This window comes from Brachyhypopomus gauderio, chromosome 5, assembly GCF_052324685.1.
Source record: "Brachyhypopomus gauderio isolate BG-103 chromosome 5, BGAUD_0.2, whole genome shotgun sequence".
NCBI lineage: Eukaryota > Metazoa > Chordata > Actinopteri > Gymnotiformes > Hypopomidae > Brachyhypopomus > Brachyhypopomus gauderio.
In genome coordinates this window covers 20142644-20156043 of record NC_135215.1, presented here as the reverse complement: position 1 = coordinate 20156043, position 13400 = coordinate 20142644, and the positions used below count along the sequence as shown (strand labels likewise).

The following is a 13400-nucleotide window of genomic DNA, read 5'->3' as shown; positions in this document are numbered from 1 at the left end:
CTACGGCGAGGGTTAGGAGGAAGAGGAAAGCCCCCCTGTGTCCATGTACTCGGCCCCCACTGAGTACTACGGCGAGGGTGAGGAAGAAGAGGAAAGCCCTCCTCCAGCCGCCTACTCGGCCCCTGCCGAGTACTACGGTGAGGGCGAGGAAGAAGAGGAAAGCCCTCCTCCATCCGAGTACTTGGTCCCCACCAAGTATTATGGTGAGGGCGAGGAAGAAGACTCCTCCGTCTGAGTATTCGGACGGTGAGTTGTACACGGAGGACGAGAACAGCGAGCCGTGCATGGAGGAGGAGGACTTGAGTCTGCCCACCTCAGTGGAGCCAATGATCTGGCTTTCAGGCGGTGAAGAAGAGGTGATGGAGGAAGAGAGCACCGTTCTAGAGGCCAGATCAGGGGAGCGATCACCAGAGGGAGGTGAAGTTCTGTAGTGGGGTCCTCAAAGAGGGGAGAATGAACGTCGACAGGGCCATCCTGCGGCGTGCCCTTCTGGGCCTGCCAGAGAGACTGGTTGCATGCCCGTTGATAGGGCTGCAAGGGTGTCTGCCAGTCGCACTGCATCCAGCACGTCCGCCAGCCGCGCTGCACCCAGCGCGTCCGCCAGCCACGCCGCACCCAGAGGAGGGTTCGCGGCAAGGGCAGGAGGAGGAGCACCTGCAGCTCCGGGAGGGTTCCCCCTCCTGACAGCCCTCCTACAGGCGCGAAGCCTGGCTCCATTTGTGTGTGTGTCTGTGCCTGTGTTTGTGTCCATCCCTGTCTTTCTCCCAAATCCCCTTTTCCCTTTCATTCCTCTGTCCGTTAACATGTTTTCCCCTGTCTTCCCAGGGAGAGTGTTCTAAGCTGTTCGTTGCGGACTCTACACTGAGAGCAGTCATCTCCCAGACGTAGGACTGAGTGCTCCGGATCCGCCCATCGGTGTGGGTTCGGGGCACTTAGTCCTGTTGGCACCTCGGGACGGGTAGTGCCCTTGGTGGGGGGGGGGGGGGGGGGGGGGGGGGGGGGTCTGTTACGTTACGGCCCCTGACCCCTCCCTTTTGGGCGTGTGTTTACGTTGTTTACGTCTAGTCGTCTGCGTCAGTGGATCTCCGTGGGTGCGGTTGCGTCTGAATGTGTTCATCCGTCTTACCTGTGGCTCGTCTCGTCATCACTTGGGACTTATGTGGTTTGTCTATTTAATGTGCGTTCGCGCAGTGTCCCGTGCTCGTCTTTGTTTGAGTCTAACACATCTTTATGTATACGTGTTCTATGGGTGCTGTCAGCGCTATTTTTGTAATAAAAAAAGTGACGTTCGTGAGACCGTGGGACTCGTGCCTCGTCCTTCGCCCTGCCGCGAGCGTTACATTGGTCAGCTTCTTTCTCTGATTTTATTGCCTACAGCAGAACATCCATGCAACTGAGTTAATTTGTATGATAAATAGCATCAAAGCTACAGACATTCATACAAAAGAAGTTAATAAAGTTGACAAGAAAATAAAACCCGAATAACTGAAAATTGTGATCGTATAGTGATTACATAAAAAAACTAGCCACATCATCCCCACATTCACAAGACAGTTCGGTGATTGTGTGATTCGATGTTTACAAGAAATTAGGTTGCTTTACAACTCACACTGCTATATATGTGGGACTTTGTGGGGCGTTAATTTCGATTAATTAATTACAGGAAAACTAACAAACTAAAAAAATTAACACATTTTAATGCAGTGCACGAGTTCCAGGCAGACAGATTATATGGACGCACAATAAGATGAGCATGATGGAGATGACTGAAGAGGCTACACGGGAGGATGGGAAATTTAAATATAAGAAACTTCCAGATTATTATTTGCACTTTATGTAGGAACGAGTTCGCTTATCACAGGAGCACTTCCACCCTTCGTTACCACCTCAACGCAAAACATATTGGGGCTAACGCACAGATCAGTGATGATAACTTAGCTGCTAAATGTATTCCTAGTACGAGCAAACAGTGTCGCCAGTCAACACTCGACCACATTTTGGGGTTCAAATTAAGAAACAAAATGTCATAGTCCACGTCAGACAAATTGACCAATTCACTGGCGAGATGGATTGCTGTGGACTGTGGACCGCTCTTTGTGGTCGAAGGCTTAAGTAAGATGCGGCAAGTATGAACGTTTCCGCCGTTCGCGGAGGTTCGCGCGAGGTGGATGGAGTTGCGCGCTACGGTCAGTCGTGAAAGTATAATCCAGGCTTTACAAGAAGCGCTGCAAATTGCGTCAGTTGATGCAAGTTACGAACTGCCGTCCAGAAAGACAATGTCGAAGAAAATCCAGCAGCTGTATGACGAGGAAAGGGAAGTAAAGCAGGTGTAGGTACCATGCTAAACCAGCAGGTGGTAGTACCACTGGCAACACATTGAACAAGCTTGCTTTGACGGAAGTATGGGTGTGTCTACAGTCAAGGTGTTAAATACCCTGTTCAGCCATTCATTCTCTCTCTCTCAGGTTTGACTGACACAGAGGTTAGACCTGTTAAACAGAGGCTCCGCCATTTCTCTCTCTCCGGTTTTGTTTGAGAGCACGCGAACTTTGGTACGACTAACAGCAAACAGCTGAAAGTCGTATTAGTTAATTAACGAGCCCGAGTTACGGTGTAATCTACCAGCAACTGATCAACGTTACCACAACAACAGATTCGCCGATTTGCTTCCATCAAGCTTGATGACGCGGCCACACGGACTGAAACAAAGGCGATCAATTCCCTGGTGTTAAACTGTGAACGAGACTCTCATTCCTGGACTTCATATCCAGAAGGACGATTCCCAGCACACCTGGACGACGTCACTTTTATCAACGAGGAGCCTGTGGTGGAAATTCCCTCCTAATTCAGGGAGGACGACGACACTACCCAAAATCCTCAACATGTGAGAGTCTGGCTGGGCATAGTTTATCAAAGGGCATAGTTTCCTTGAACTGTAGACTTATCTAAGTTTAACTAAAACCTTCTCAGTGTTTTGTGTTCAACTTTGTTTAGATAGTCTTCATCAAGATTTATATATACAAAGTTCTCTTTGCTGTGTATGCCACCATCTTTTATTTATCTGATTAATGGACAACTTGTAGTCTTCCCCATTCTCAGACACACCACATACATTTTTAGTTATTAAGCCAGCGTCATTACTCTTTGTTCTGACCATGTTGGAATAAACCAGCTGAGCTCATTAACACACAGCCGCGCTGCTCTACTGTTTAAAGTCGGCGCCATTTTAGTTGCTTTGTTCTCTATAGGAGAACTGAGACTACAACTCCCGCCTCCTCACGTGCGCAACATTTATTCTCCTCCTCTTTTTACACACACACACACACACACACACACACACACACACACACACACTAGATACCCAGTCTGCACTGTAAATATGCCGATCCTTGTTGATGCTGTTTGTTTCAGAATAGTTGGTTTTAAATAAATGTGTCATTTATTTTCACCAAATTGTCTGTGTTGATGTCATTCAAAAGTGGTTGATGCCAAAACCTCCAAAGAATTCATAGTTAAATCCTTCAGATACCAAACCATTAATTACCTTTAGTTGATAACTAAACTTGTGGTTGTGGTATAATTAGAATATGAGACTGATTCTAAATTAATGAGACTGATTAATTATTAAGGTAAAACAAATTATATCTACTTTAAAGGATTAGTAGGTGAAACCCCTACACAGGTTATTGTGAAGAGCGCCACAAATGTGTGTCACGTGTGGCCTCGCCCCCTCCCTTAGCTGTCACTCCGGGTTCCCTCGTGTCTGTGTTCCTTGCCTGTTTATCCTGCCCTGCTCGTTTTTCTCCATGATTCCTCGTTTGTTACCACGCCCCCGTGTCATTGCCATCACCTGTTCCCTGTTTAAAGTTCTGTGTATAGCTATATAGTCCCTGAGTGTCCCTTGTCCCTCGTCGGTTATTTTGGTTGTTTGGTTTATCGTGGTGTGTTCCAGCCTTATTTCCGATCACCTGTTTCACGTGTTCTCTGTGTCTCCCTGCCTTGTTGGTGTTCCCTGTTTTGTCATGCCTGTGTACCCCTGTTTTTCGGACTGCCCTCCCGTTATGAACCCAGACTGGTTATCTGACGATGAGTATGGTATTCCCTTGAATAAATCTCGCTCTTCTCAGCATTTGTGTCCGTCCTCTCGCTCCGCAGCACGAGCTGCATTACAATGTGGCTCTGACTGGGGATCACTGAACCTCTGTTAGCAACAGGAATTATCTTGGTGTGACAGCTCATATTATAGATGATGAATGGAAGATCCAGTCATTTGCTTTGAGACCACTTCTAGGCACTATGGAGATGCCTGTGGCAGAGGCCTGGGAAATTAAAGAAAGTCTACCATCTAAAATGATATTTAAAATCATCTGATTTACTTCAGTTTTTCTTATTCTTCCAATATCTTGAGCAAAACTAATTTTTGGTCAGAATTTCCAGTGTTCTGAAAACTGTTTGCTCTGTTTTCTGCACTCATCTATTGGTCTGTGTAGTAGACTGGTGGAAAAATAAACAAGATGTTGAGGTTTATGATTACGTTCATTGATTCATTCATCATTCAAACTTAAATTAATATTTCTCATGTAAAATATTAAAATGCGATTAATTAATTACAAAGCATATAATTAATTCGATAAATTTTTAAAATTGCGTCCCACCCCTAATATATAATATATATGTAACATTTTAATAAAGTTATAATCACACAAAATTCTCCTTTTAATTCAACCTTTATATGTGCTGGCCAATTATCTTGGGAAGCCCCGCCCTTTCGCTCTGCTTTAAAGTCTCCTCCCCTCACTTTACCTCCTCCATTGTAATTCTGCATTGTATGAGGAGGTAGGTATTGTAAATTACTCCATACCAAATCCATTATAATCATTTCAGTTTAGTTAACACAGCCACATCACTGGGCCCTTGAATAAATTCTTGAATTCTTTATTAGCTGTTTTGTTACTTATTATTTTCTCAGTGACTAATTTAAGTTTAGTTATAGTTCTATACAGATAGCTAGCATTACGCAGTGTCTGTCCGCTAAACCAGCGGAGTGAGTTATTACTTTAATTCTTTTTTTTACGAGGAGAGCAGAGAAGAGGCAGTAGCACCTATCCAGCACTAAAGGTTGGATTGTTCTTTTGCCAGGTATGCATGATTTTGTATGTAGACATGTACATATCTGTAATGTGCGGGCTATGCTAAGGTAGCAGAGTATAGCGGTCATATTGCTGTTGTATGTGTCTGTCCAGTTCGTTAATGGAGAATCAAGGTCCATGTTAAAACAAAAAATAACCATTTATTGTTATAGTTGCATGTAGTTTAGTCCTGCTTATCCCCTCTGTCTGTGGGCTCATTTTAATTCTGCATTGTATGAGGAGAGCAGAGAAGAGGTAGGAGCACCTATCTAGCACTAAAGGTTGGATTGTTCTTTTGCCAGAATTAAAGACTACGAAACACAACGCAGACTGTTTGGTGATTGTGGTAGCACGACAGACATCCACCGGTTACATATATATATATTCCAAATAGACCGACTCACCAAAGTACTCAGTTTAGTTCATCTTCAGCAAAGCACTTCAGTAAAGTCTTTTTTTACAATTGAGGCTGATCGATTTCATCAAAAAACAATAAGAATTAATCTAAGCCTGCTTCAAGGTTACACTGTTAGTGGGTGTTAGAATACAGCCTTGGAACACAACCTGTAGTGTTGTGTAGATATAATAAACTTCACAATAATAAGGTTTCTTCCTGTAGACTTTTATTTTTTGTGTCTCACAGCTCATCACCATTCCCTTCCTTAAAAATTAATAAAAACTTAATTTAATGTTAGAATCCTTCTTACATAAGTGAATGAAGAAGTTCATTTTCCACCTGCGGAACATTGCTCGCTTGCGTCCTGTGCTGTCAGATAAAGATGCTGAAATCCTGGTCCATGCCTTCGTCTCATCTCGTTTAGATTACTGCAATGCATTTTTTCTTGGGCTCCCTAAGAAATCCATACAGTCTCTTCAATATGTTCAGAATTCAGCTGCTCGAATCCTTACACACACTAAAAAAATCGGCTCATATCACGCCTATTCTTCATCAGCTTCACTGGCTACCCATCCCTCTGCGTATACAGTTTAAAATCCTGCTCCTAACATATAAATCCCTTAATGGTCTGGCTCTAGATTATTTAGCGCAACTTCTGCACCCCTATATCCCAAACCGAACACTTAGGGCTGCAGTCTTCTGGTGGTTCCGCAATACAAGCTTGTTACTGCTGGTGGGCGCTCATTCTGCGTAATGGCCCCAAAACTGGAATGCCCTCCCACAACATCTTCGCCTCTGTTCATCCTTTTCCTCCTTCAAAACTCTGCTTAAAACTCACTTCTTCTCTCAGTATTTTCTCCCTTCCACCTAGTCATAGTGTGATTTAATTATCGGAGTGTCTATTTGCACCCGGGTACAAGTAGCATTTGCCACACAGCGAGGCTATTTTCACCCCTTAATAAAAAAAAAAAGCGAACCCATCTGCGCATGTCTACCAATGAATGCGCGGGAGCGAAAAGGCGCAAATTCAAAGGAACCGAAACGGAGACAGTAGGAAACGGTAAGCAGAATTTGGTTAATAGTTATGTATAAAGGTCCATCACTCAATTTAACTTTACATTTTAAGATATATATTTAAGAAATAGTGTGAGAATTATTATCCAACGAACACTGATATATTTTTGAGCTAATAGGAGCATAATAGTGGCGAACGTAAAGTGTTACCGGGTGGGGGGTGTACACATGGACACAGCGAGAAAAAAAAGACAGATTTCAAGTGTGCAGAAACAGTCTAAATAGTCGTTTGAACTAACCTAGTGAAAACCGGGACATTAAATAATTTTTATTTTTTGCCGGGACCGAATATTAAAAAGAAGGAAAACCGGGACAAACCGGGACAGCGACGTGAAAACCGGGACAGGTGGCAACACTAACTGGCGCTACAGAGCTTGGAGGCGGACACAAACGCTGAGGAGAGCGAGATTTATTAAGAGGAATGATCATGATCAAAGTCGTTCAAACAGGCAGGGGTCATAACGGGCGAGCCATCCAGGTTTGACAAATAAACAGGCATGACGATACTAAGAATTAAACTAAGACACCGAACGAACACTTTAAACCAAACACGGGGTAAACGCATACAAACTAGAAAATCAGGCTACAGAAAACAGACGACTGAGCAACGAAATGAGTAGAACTCACAGACCAGAAAGCGTAGAACACTGAACAAAGAGCATGAATAACAAGAGCACAACACGACCAAAGAGCACGAATAACAAGAGCACAACACGACCAAAGAGCATGAATAACAAGAGCACAAACTAACCAAATAGAACAAAACAACCAATAACCGATAAGTGAAACACTGGGACTATAAATACACAGAACTAGACACACACAGAACTAAACTAGACACACAGGTGAAGACACTGATGACACGGGCGTGTCAGACGAGGGGAAACCATGGAGACAGACACGCAGGGAACAACACAGACACAAGGACAGGAACAAGTGACAGAGAGGGGGGTGTAGCCCTACGTGACAGTCGCATTGCTATCTTACAAAAACAATTTTGTCCAGTCTATTTTTTGAGTTTTGTGTAAAATTATATAATTTTGTCTTTTTGTTCTCTATTTTTGTGTTGTTTCAGTACACACAAAGGACATGAATGTGTATAACAAAAGATGTACAGTCCTTTTGAATTAAGGTTTTTGCATGACAGAGTCAATATGCCAGACTTATAATGTAATGACTATTTTATATAAGCTAATATTTGTGTTTTCTCCCAAGAAGGAAGAAAAGCTAAAGAACATTTGTGAAGGATACTCCTTCGACAGTTGTGAGGAATTCCAGAGAGCACTGAGATTATGGAGTGAAGAGGGCTACCATCCAATGCACAAAATTAAAATTTATTTAAACATGATGTAAATAATAAAAACCCCAATTTATTTCTTTAAAAAAATGTACAAACCATCCAGAAAAAATGAATTAAAAAGTCAAATCTGTCTTCTGCATTCTGTGAAATTAAATAAAATTAAAGAGGCTGATAATGTACTGGCAGGAAGAATATTTGTATACATCATACTGTAATGCTGGCGACTGGGTGAAGGACGAGACACAGAATCCTGTTCGCTACAGACGTTACTTTATTTGTCTTTACACATATAGCGCAGACAGTGCACGTTTAACACTCATATAGAGACACGTAGACTCAAACAACGACGAGCACAAGACACTGCGCGAACGCACATTAAATAGACAAACTACATAAACCCCACATGATGACGAGACGAGCCACAGGTAAAACGAATTATCACAGGACGCAACCGCACCCACGGAGATCCACTGACGCAGACGACGTAAACACAGGCCCAAAGGGAGGGGTCGGGGACCGTAACGTGACACATACAATGTGGTGTACATATCAGGGTGCTACAGACAGATATTAACTTGTGTTACATTTTGTTTTAACATTATTTATCACTGGCAGTGTATATTATATGTAGTATTTACCATGTGATTACTGCCATTAGCGGTAAGCGACTTAGGATAATTAAATTGCTATTTAAATTCTAAGCATGGTAAAGAAAAAGACTCAAGTGAAAAACAAAATTCAAACAGGTCTACCCCATAACCCCAAATAAAAGTATCTTCACTTCTTGTAAAATAATTTGTAAGTAAAATGGAACACAAAAGAATAGTACTAATCTTTGATAAATCAAAATGTTGGGTGCAAATAGCACACACTGCTGCATATACCCGGGTGCAAATAGCACACACTGCTATGTACACCTGGGTGCAAATAGCACACATTGCTGCATATACCCGGGTGCAAATAGCACACACTGCTATGTACACCCGGGTGCAAATAGCACACACTGCTGCATATACCCGGGTGCAAATAGCACACACTGCTATGTACACCCGGGTGCAAATAACACATACTGCTGCATATACCCGGGTGCAAATAGCATCTGCCTTTAATTATTTCTAATTATTTTTTCCTGATTTATTATTATTTTTCTCCCTCTTACGGAGCCCCTGAAGGGACATGGTGTAATTTTTTTTTTCAGGTAAAAAAGTGGTGAGCACCAGATACTATGTGGTGACCACCAGGCACTATCAGGTGAGCACCAGATACTATGTGGTGAGCACCAGATAGCCCTACTATCAGGTGAGCACCATATACTATGTGGTGAGCACCTTCACATACTTCTACTCTGTGCACAGGCTGTGCTCAGAATCTTCCATCATTCCATCATGGAAGAAGACATTTATGACTTTTTAGAGTCCCGACAGGTGGCACAACAACAAATTGAGCAACTTAAAGATGACAAGGTAAGCTTATTTGTTTAGATAGCTATAAAAACCTTAATATGTTACCAATTTATTATTTTCAAAAATATAAATGTAGGTTGGCCTTGCTAGATGTTAGCTAGCTAGCTAACTAGCTACCTTAGCCAGCTAGAAGGGTTGCGATAATGTTACGTTAGGCTTGGTGAAAGTAGCCTAAATATTAGTGCCCAACAGTTTTTTGCTGCAAAAAGAAACCTCCTGTTATGTGCATTTCTCATCATAGATGGCTAGAGTTAGCTAGCGAGCTGACGCTAGCCGACGCTAGCCAACGTTAGCTCTGGGCTAATAGCTAAAGTTAGATGAACTTTCCGTTTACTTTTGCCACACTGAAAGAAATAAGTTTAGTGAAATCCAGTGTAGTTCTTGTGGATTGCGGTTCGAGAGAATAGTGTTTTGCAGTAAAGAAAACATGCAACATCAGAACTAGTAAAGAAGGACACTTTTCCTTGTGTTATTTATTAAGCAGACATCCCAAGTCTCCCGGAAGCTGCGGGAGTCTCCCGCATTTCGGTAGTGTCTCCCTGATACCCGCGAGTCACATATAATCTCCCGGAATTCAGAACGAGTGACCCACACAAACGCGCACACAGGCGACAGACTTTTTATCTAATCGCGAGTGGGAAGGAGAGAGAGGGGGTTTTGATTGGCCTGTTCTCCGCTCAACAACTTACTTATACCCCCCCCCCCCCGCTCAACAACTTTCACTCGCCATCCCCCCCTGAAATCAACTTTTGCAACTTGGGATGCCTGATTAAGTATCATTTCATATTATTTCACTGTTATGATAGCTTTAAGATCTGGCACAGAAACATCTCCTTAAAACTTGAACCTTTAGAACAATGTTTTTTAAAGTCTTTTTTAAATGAAATATTTGTTTTCATTGCAGATTGACATGAATGTGATCTCTGTCATGATGGATAAAGAGCTTGGAGAATACTTCCCCAGATATGGAGATCGTATTGCAGTGAGAGCTTTTTGTCGTCAAAAAATGGCTGCTTGCAGTTCAACTCAGGGAGAATCAAGTGCAAAGTCTTCAGTTCTGCAAAGATTAAAAGCAAAGCTTAAGGCAGAAAGGGGTGTGACCAGCATTTATCAGATAGATCATCTGCCCTTGGCAACAAGTATGCATTTAAGGACAGCAGGCGCCTGGAAATGGGGTGGTTGCATTTCCAGGGTGGACAGTATCGGCAGGTACGGACAAAAAACGGTGGAGGAACAAGACACCTAAGCTGTCAGAAAAAAACTTTGGTTGAAGAATTACTTTGTGTTGGCAAAGATTTGTTTTTCCCCAAAGGCATCTCATCCAAAGGACAGATAAATTTGTTTTTGAAATTCGTGATTTTAGTCAAAGTACCATACCACCAGAAACCACATTGTGTCAGATATACGAAGAAAGCAAACTACGGATGGTGCGCCTATACCTTTGTTCAAAATAAGTAGATACCGAGGAGGGGCCATCCCTTGTCATTTCTTCAGATACAGATTCTGACTTTCAGCCTGATGAGTCTACAAAGAAAAAGAAGAGAAAGGTATGCAGATGGTCCTTTTTCCTTAACTTCAGGTACAAAATTGGGGCACAAATTATCTTAGGATCTTGTGTGGAAAGTAATGAGATGTTGTTGTAGTACATACTTTTAAAAACTGGTTTGATACTGCAAAATGCATATAACTGATGTATTTTTCAAAAAGGCCTGTCCATTCAAAAGGAAACCAAAACCAGGGACGGAGACTTGTGTTCATGAAAATGAAAAGCTTGATGGTCATGAAAGCTTTTCTTCAGATCATGAAATACATGAATCACAACATGAAGAGCAGAATGAGGTAAATGCTGCATAATGATACTCAATTACATGCCTGTGTCAGCCATGTATGCACCTTAAAGTAGCAGAATTCACTAATTAGAAGGCCTGTCTGACTATTTTTGGACATATAGTATTCTGTGTTTAAACAGTTCCTCTGTGACAGTAAGTAATGGAATAACATGCTGTTATCAGGATAAAACGTAGATAAAGTCCAAAAATACCACGTGAAAATAGGGCTACGAAATCAATAGTTTGCTAACTGAGCTTAGTTTTATTTCATTTTGAGACTTAAGTGGCTTATTCTAGTGTTTTTCTTTTTCCTTTTTCCCGATATATCTTTGCAGTTTTTAACTAGCTCGCCAGTAACCCTGGCTATCTACACATCATTTGAAGACCCGGAGATCCAGTTTGGCGAAGTATGTGATGACAACTGTAGTGATATTCTTTCCACAATCTCATGGCATTCCCAAAATGAGGTATGCATCAGCTTTCATTTCAGACACATTCTGTACAGTGTTTTCATTTGTAATGTTGGTGTTAAGGCAGTCTGTTTGAATTTTGATTTAGTCTCCTTCACGTACCAACAGTTTAGCCAGGATAATGGTGATTGTCATTTCTAAGTTATACTATAGCTTTACAGTTACAAACTGTGACACATTTGTTATCATGCACAATTTGTCAGCCCCCTCTACGCCATTCATCATCATATTATTTTGGTGGTAGACCATTATCATAATGTTAGTGTCAGAAGTGACACTGCCCATTTCAATACCAGTATTAACATCAAACACACAGGCTCAAAAAGAAGGTCCAGCTCGATGTTTAGGTCAACATTATACTGTAAAAATCAACATTATACTGATGAATATGTGACAATAGTAGATCATTCACTTACATCCTCAGAATGGTCTTTTAACAAGTATTGACTGAGTACTTGTAACGTTTATGACGGGCAGGCATGACGCACTTGCAGAATTTAAAGGGTTTTAATGAAAAGAGAGACAAACACGACTAACCACAGAAGGCAGAGGGAGCTAGGCTAACGACAGGGAGAAAACACCAACGACACGGGTAAGCTAAACTACAGAGAAACGTAAACGCAAAAACCACAATGGACCGAGAACTACGAAACATATGTGGGGGGAGGTACACAATGAGGGGAGCAATGATGCTGGGACAACAATAGCGTAGACTATGAACTAAACAGACAAGGAAATATAAACTACAAGAGATTACCTAAGACGAGTAACAAGCACGAAGTAAACACAAGCATGAAACACGGGGGGGGAACCAAACCAACACACAAAGACTAGAAACAAAACAGAGAGGGTACAAGGGCAAAGGCATGAACAGAAAGCAAGGTACAACTGAGGAACAATGAGGAACTTACGTACAGGGAATGACCGACAAGGGAATGAAACACTCAGGGTTCTTTATACACAGAGACAAGACGGTGAAACGAGACTCAGGTGTGTGGGCACTAACGAGGGGGCGTGACAGACAGAGGGAGGAACGAATGGGAGCGGGGAGCTAGGCGGGACCAGGGAGGAGGGAGGGGCTGGACGTGACAGTACTGTTTGAATGAGTACTGAGTTAAAATGAAAGTAGGATAAACACCTGTGTGAATTCTGTCAAAATGAATATATGTATAGTTAGTTAATAAGTTATTGTTCCCATTTTATTTGCATATGTATATAAGAACTACAATACCCTGTGTCCATAATAACTTAGAGGTTCCGGTTCTATTGTCTATTCTATCTAGTCTTCGCGCGCTCCCTGCTTCAGTTGAACGGATGTTCTGCTGTAGGTAGGTCAAGCAGAGAGCGCTCCGGTGTTAAAGATTTATTTTTAATATATATATATATATATATATATATATATATATATATATATATATATATATATATATATATATATATATATATATATATACACACAATACATATACTTGATCTATCAATGAGTTGTAATATTCTTCAGGGTCGCAATTATTTCCCTGTTTGATATTCATTCACCACATTTGATGCGCTATTTTACGACGCCATGAGACGTTATTAGCGTAAAAACCCGCGCTATATATGCTAAGCAGCGGTGTGAGTTTTACAGCAAGCTAATTTCTTATGAATGTCGAATCGCACAATTACTGAAATGTCTTGTGAATGTAGGAATGATATGGTTAGTTTTTTTGATGTAATAATCACTATATGATCACAGTTT

General features: G+C 41.8%; 1 long non-coding RNA gene across 1 annotated transcript; it reads right to left on the bottom strand.

The window, feature by feature from the left end:
* Positions 1–10367: 10367 nt before the first annotated feature.
* LOC143514751 (uncharacterized) lies at positions 10368–12744 on the bottom strand. Its single transcript, XR_013130946.1, has 3 exons — positions 12574–12744; positions 10803–10887; positions 10368–10420 (listed from the first exon to the last, which is right to left on the bottom strand). It is a non-coding gene; the product is annotated as an uncharacterized LOC143514751 (long non-coding RNA).
* Positions 12745–13400: the final 656 nt, after the last annotated feature.